This window comes from Pristiophorus japonicus, unplaced genomic scaffold, assembly GCF_044704955.1.
Source record: "Pristiophorus japonicus isolate sPriJap1 unplaced genomic scaffold, sPriJap1.hap1 HAP1_SCAFFOLD_138, whole genome shotgun sequence".
Classification (NCBI taxonomy): Eukaryota; Metazoa; Chordata; class Chondrichthyes; family Pristiophoridae; genus Pristiophorus; species Pristiophorus japonicus.
This window is the reverse complement of record NW_027251050.1, coordinates 1635795-1643042: the sequence shown is the minus strand read 5'-3', so window position 1 is coordinate 1643042 and position 7248 is coordinate 1635795.

The window sequence follows — 7248 nt, the reverse complement described above, 5'->3', positions numbered from 1 at the left end:
AGCACAAATATCCCAAGAAGAGGTTGTATACCTGGGACAAAAGATTTCACAAGGAAAGAGAGAACTTACCCAGGATAGAACTGCAGCCATTCGGGCTGCTAAAAAACCCACCACTATTCAGGAACTAAGATCTTTTTTGGGATTGTGTAACTTTAACAGAAATTGGATTGACTCCTTCACACAGCTTGCTCAGCCACTGAATGATATTTTAAAGGGGAAACGTGCCTCTAAAGAAGCCATCACCCTCACTAAGGAACAGCAAGAGGCCTTCTGAGTTTGAAAAAGGCTTTGTATTCGGCACCGGCTCTGGGAATCCCCGACAGTGGTAAGCCATTTACATGTTTGTCCATGAGAAAGAAGGATATATGACAGCTATACTGACACAAGAACATGGGGATCGGCAAAGACCTATTGGCTATTATTCGGCAAAACTGGATGCGGTAGCCCTCGGATGGGGAAGTTGCCTAAGGGCCATGGAAGCTACATGTCGAGCGGTAATGATCACTGCGGGTCTAGTCCTCGACCAAAAACTGATTGTCAAGTGTCCCCACACCGTACACGCTTTGCTGTCTCTGAATAGAATGTCTCAGGTGACGGCAGCAAGATGGACCCGCTGGACAGCAGTTTTGGAAGCTCCTAATCTCCATATCGTCTGGGCCAGCCCGGTTAATCCCGCAACTATGCTCCCGATGTCAGAATCGAGGGAGCAAGAGAGGGGAGAATGTGAAGAGCATGACTGCATGGAGATTTTAAAAGAAACAGAAGAAGCAGCCTTAGCAGCAGAGGAGCCTCTGCACAACCCAGACCTCATCCTGTTTTCAGATGGTTCCTCCTTTGTTGACAATGGTACCAGAAAAGCAGGATGGGCAGTTACAACCTTATATGAGGTAGTGGCAAAAGGATGTTTACCCTCAGGAACGTCAGCACAACAGGCCGAGTTACGGGCCCTGTCAGAAGCATGTCGAATAGCAGAAGGACAGACAGCTAATGTCTACACAGATTCGCGTTATGCTTTTGGAGTCGCTCACGACTTTGGTCTGTTATGGCGGAAAAGAGGATTCCTCACTGCTGCTGGTACACCTATCCGAAATGGAAAAGAAGTCCGAGATTTACTGGAGGCCATACAATTACCTCAGGAAGTGTCCATCCTGAAGTGTAAGGTCCATACCAAGGAAAATACCACAGAAGCACAGGGAAATGCCCTAGATTGAAAGCACTCAGGAATCTGACACGAGACCTTCAAACAATGCAAGGCGTGTGCTCCCGAGAGGAAAAATGGACATGGATTGAGGCAGGAATTAAGCTATGCGAAGATGGTGTCTGGAGACAAAGAATTACCGACAAGCCAGTCGCGCCACAAGCGCTTATGCCTTTTTTAGCCCAACAGATCCACTCGTGGGGACACTTGGCCTCACAACAGATGACGGCACGGTTCCAGAAAAGCTGGTGGGGTCGGGGATTTAAAAAACATGCCCAGCTGGTAACAGACCGCTGTGTGGTCTGCCAGAAAAATAATTCTGGACCCATCACGGTAATGCCCCAACTGAGGCCCCCTGCCCCTGTCGGACCATTCCAGCATCTGCAGGTTGATTATATATCTCTTCCTTCATGCCAAGGATACACTAACATTCTTGTCATGGTCAACAGATTCTCTAGATGGGTAGAAGCTGTCCCAACTAAAAGAGCCACAGCCAATCACACTGCAAAGGTCTTGTGTAAGGATTACATTCCCCGATGGGGAGTCCCGAGTAGCATTGACTCAGATCAGGGAACACACTTCACAGGTGCTGTCTGCCAAGAAGTCTGTAGGTTACTGAACATTACGTGGGATTTACACTGTCCTTATCATCCACAATCATCAGGACAAGTAGAGCGAATGAATCGAACTCTGAAACAACGGCTTGCCAAATATCACCAAGAAGGAACACCATGGCCCCAGGCACTACCAATAGTGCTATGTAGCATTAGGGCAACCCAGAACAGAACTTCAGGTCTAAGCCCATTTGAAATTATAACAGGAAGACCCATGTCGCTGCCAGGAACTATCGATTTACGGAAAGCTGTTCACTTAATGAGTGACACTTTGTTATCATACTGTCAGAACTTAACCAATGCTATTAGTTCTGTTTCCCGACAGGTATCGGCAGCTTGGGGTAATCCACCCGAAGGAGGACACGACATCATCCCGGGAGTCTGGGTGTATGTGAAAAAGTTGCATAAAGAACCTTTGGGTGCCAAGTGGGAGGGACCTTATCAAGTGTTATTGACCACCCAGGCAGCTGTTAAAGTCCAAGGAAAGAAATCCTGGATCCACGCTTCACACGTTAAACGAGCACCTGTAACTGAAGCTGAAATCTAATAAAGGACAATTACTTTTTGCGAAAATGTATAAATTTACTGTAGTATTGATTGTAGGTATTCTAGGCATAGGCCTACTTCTTACTAGCCGACTCTCTGCACCAAAGGGATAGTAGGGTAGCAAGGGAATTACATGTAAATACCTTTTACTTTTATATTGTTTGTTTATGTTGATTAAATGTTGTTGCGACCAGGCGGCTGTAGCTGCTGTCCCGCAGGTGAGACACCTTGCAGGTCCCAGCAGACCATCTGTATGTGGCACAGGGGTATGTTATGCTTAAGGGAAGGTTGTTTACTGGTTGAATTAAGATATTGATTTGGAATAAATTGGAATACGGTTAATTAACCTACTAAAACCAGACTTCCATTGTGGCCACGATGGAACTCGGGTTGGTGTAAATTTGTGTGGAAGCTACTAGTCCGGACATGTGGTGAAACACATCAACAAATTTTAGAAGGAATCTCTATTAACATGTATGAAATTATTTTGTAGAATGTTTAACCAGTGATACCTGAAGTTTTATGATTCAGTTTGTGAAAGAATCAAAAAGGGATTGATAGAGTATTCAAACAGGCTCATTTAGACAGGCTGTGAAAATTCACAGACCCCCAAGTCAAAGCTACTACGTGCTGCTCAGCATGTTGCATTAACTCATCAATCAACTTGACATTTTCAGACCTTGGGTAGCGAGCCAATAAAACGTTAAAAGACTTTTAATTGAGCCAATAAGGTCAAAGAAGGCGAGTTCTTTTCTGTAAATTGACCCAGGTAAAAAGTACAGCCATTTTGACCATGTGTCTCAGTAAGAACAAAGACCTGGCTTGAAGCCAAGAAGTTTGTTGCTCTCTGCCGAGATTCAAAAGTTAAAACTACCATCGGAGTTCGTATTTCATTGGAAATTAAGAGATCTAACAGAAGTACTGAACACGCTCGATCAGCTCTGCTGGATGGGCCACATCGTCTGCATGCTTGGCATGTGACTCCCAAAACAAGCGCTCTACTCGGAGATTCGACACGACAAGCGCGCCCCAGCTGGGCAGAGGAAACGCTTCAAGGACACCCTCAAAGCCTCCTTGAAAAATTGCAACAGCCCCACCGACACCTGGGAATCCCTGGCCCAAGACCACCCAAAGTGGAGGAGAAGTATCCGGGAAGGCTCCCAACACTCGAGTCTCTTCACCGGGAGAACGTGGAAGCCAAGCGTTGATAGCAGTAGGAGCACACGACAACCCAAGCCCCTATCCCACCCGCCTCTTCAACCACCGTCTGCCCCATCTGTGACAGAGACTGTAGTCACCTGAGAACTCACTTTTATAAACATAGAAACATAGAAATTTACAGCGCAGAAGGAGGCCTTTTCGGCCCATCGTGTCCGCGCCGTCCGAAAAAGAGCCGCACGGCCCTCGGTCAGCAGCCCTAAAGGCCACACATATACCCATGGACAATGATGGAAAGGCAAAGAGCACCCAGCCCAACCAGTCCACCTCACACAACTGCGACACCCCTTACACTGAAACATTCTGCGCTCCTCCCCAACTGGAGCCATGTGATCTCCTGGGAGAGACAAAAAACATAAAAATCCAGGCTAATTTAGGAAGAAAAAATTTGGGAAAATTCCTCTCCGACCCATCCAGGTGATCGAAACTAGTCCAGGAGATCACCCTGGCCGTATTCTATTCCCTGCAGTACTTACCATTATATCTGCGCCATCCAACAAAAGGTCTAATCCCATTACCAGCTCTAGATCCATAACCCTCCAGGTTTACTGCACTTTAAGTGCCCATCCAACCATCTCTTAAAAGTGGTGAGGGTTTCTGCATCCACCACTCTTCCAGGCAGCAAGTTCCAGATCCCCACAACCCTCTGCATAAAGAAACCCCCCCCTCAAATACCCTCTAAACCTTCCACCAACCATCTTAAAACTATGCCCCTCATAATAGCCCCCTCCACCAATGGAAATAGACCCTTACTATCCACTATGTCCAGGCCCCTCAATATTTTGTACACCTCAATGAGGTCTCCTCTCAGCCTCCTCTGTTCCAGTGTGAACAAACCCAGCCTATCCAATCTATTCTCATAACTAAGATTTTCGATTCCAGGCAGCATCCTAGTAAATCTCCTCTGCACGCTCTCTAGCACAATCACATCCTTCCCATAATACGGCGACCAGAACTGCCCGCAGTACTCCGGCTGTGGCCTAACCAAAGTATTATACAATTTAAGCATAACCTCCCTGCTCTTATATTCTATGCCCTGACTAATAAAGGCACGCATTCCGTATGCCTTCTTAACCACCTTATCCACCTGACCTGCTACTTTCAGGGATCTGTGGACAAGCACTCCAAGGTCCCTTTGTTCATCTACGCTGTTAAGTGACCTACCGCTTAATGTGTATACCCTTTCCTTATTAGCTCTCCAAAGTGCATCACCTCACACTTCTCTGAATTAAATTCCATTTGCCACTGCTCTGCCCACCTGACCAGTAGATTGATATCTTCCTGCAGCTCATGACTTTCCTCTTCATTATCAACCACACAGCCAATTTTAGTGTCGTCTGCAAACTTCTTAATCATAGTTCCTATATTCAAATCTAAATCGTTGATTTATACCTTTTAGAGTGGAAGCAAGTCATCTTCGACTCCGAGGGACTGCCTCAGAAGAAGGAGACATACAACCCGTGAGAGACGAGAATAATCTCCGGCCCCAGACCAGAACTGACATTGAGGCAGAACAATGGCCCCTGAAACAATCGCGAGCTGGGGGAGACGTTAGGCCAAAGCTCACGGGAGGGGGGCCGGGGGGGTTGGGGGGGGTGGTCTGAGCTTGACCAAAGTGTTAAGCCGAAGCCCGCATTAGACCCACCTTGAGGGAACTCTCTCCTCAGTCCACCCGTTTCTCTCGGTCGCCCGTTTATATACTTTATTTCTGTGGGCCAGTGGATACCTTGCATCAATCATTGGATTATTCAATTGTCCAATCACAGGAGAAAGGGTATCTATGAGGTCATTTTCCTCCTGATCTCTGTCTGAATGTCTTGTTGCCCTTTCAAGAGACAGCTTGTTTATCTTTAAGGCTCCGTGCTAAATCCCTTATCGCCATCGCTGGGTCTTGAAGGCCTGTGTTTCTGTATTGATCTTAACTCTCCGTGTCTGCTGAGCTACCACAGGGATTTTGTTTTATAAAACCATTATTTATTTTATAAATCGCAATTGCTTTGGATTGATGGTTTCTTACACCTGTCCAACGGCAACATATCCTACCCACGGCACCGTGCCCAACACTGAAGACAGTATTCCAGGTGAGGTCTAAGGAAGTGAAGCATGGCTTCCTCTCCATTGTACTCTGGCCCCTTCGAGACTTCGGCCAATTTGCCATTCGTCCCTTGGATTTCTTTTTACATGCCCACTAGATTTTAGTGATTAGTGCACAGACACACCCGAATCTCCCTCGTTTCTAGTTGCTCACCAGTGAGAAAATAATCCAATTCATCGTTCTTGGATCCACAATAGATGACCCCACGCTTGAACTTCATTTGCCACAGCCCTGCCCACTCATTTAATCTCCCTATATCCCTTTGTAAATTGCTGCTCCCATCTGAATGACTGACTTAGATGCGTTTAGCATCCTGAAGAGATGGTTGTGGAGTGTAAAACACGTGGATATAGATCGAGGTAAAAGTAAGAGATTTAGGGCACTGACCACGGGGAACACTTTTAAAGAGACAGCTTTGAGGCTGATGATTGAACAAAGACCATTGCAACACTCAGGGTGAGGTTAGATAGTCATCATAGGCAGTCCCTCAAAGCGAGGATGACTTGCTTCCACACCAAAAGTGAATGAGTTCACAGGTGTTTCAATGAAGGACCTAATATTCCAGATCCTGAACTACATAGGGTGACCGTTGCACACCAGCCACCACACGGGCTTGACAGAGCTAGGTCTTGGTCCATTGGCAAGGGTTAGCCAAGATGACTGGAGACCAACTCTGCTGCATGGACGGAGCGCATACACATATCGCAGTGTGGGCTGGGCCCGTGCTGCCCCTGGACCCTCGCCTTTTCTGGGCCCCAGACTCACGTCTCTCCTGGGCCCTGGTCACTTCCTTCTACAAACTCTTGCCTCTCCTTCGCCCCTCCTGCTGTGCCTGCCCGCATTGCAATCAGCGACCTGGCTTCACAGCCGTCGCCCTCCTGCAGTGGTATGCCAGCGCACACTGCTCCCTCTGATGGCCCCGGCCTGCTGATGGTCTTGCAGGCTGGGATCGCGCTGATTTCCGGGCCGGGTCAGGCCGCCGCACGTTGCTCTCTCTAATGCAGCCTTTCAATCACATTAAAAGTCCAATCCGACCTCTCTTGCTCGCTGGTCCTTCCTCAGCGGTTCGACTCCACGGTCCATGGTTGACGGAAGCATGCGAGATCCAGGTTGAAGTTGAAGTCCGTCGGGTTGGAGAAGCGAGGCTTCGCTCTCAGTCCTTATCCTCGAGGGATGGGCAAACGTGCTTTCACATAGGATGCGAGAGAACGAAGATAGGTGGCGGAATGAAAAGGGAAATGAAAGGGTTGTGGGAGCATAGTGACCTATGGGGTACGGGCTACATTTCTCAAACTGATTGAGCCAAATGGCCTTGCACAGTGTTGCAGTTTATCGCTAGTTTTATCGGTTTGACATTGTTGTATTCTAACAGCATGGAACCACACAAGCATGATTGTAGCTGCGCTCAAGGTTTCAGTCCAATAATCCATGAGAGTTGTGGAACTGAATCTTTCCAAATATTTGGTCAAGTCTGCCAATTGGAGCAGAGGAATTGGAGGAGGAAATTCAGCCCCTCAAACCGGTTCTGTCATTTTATGAGATCATGGCTGGTCTGCACCTTAGTCCCGTTTGATTCC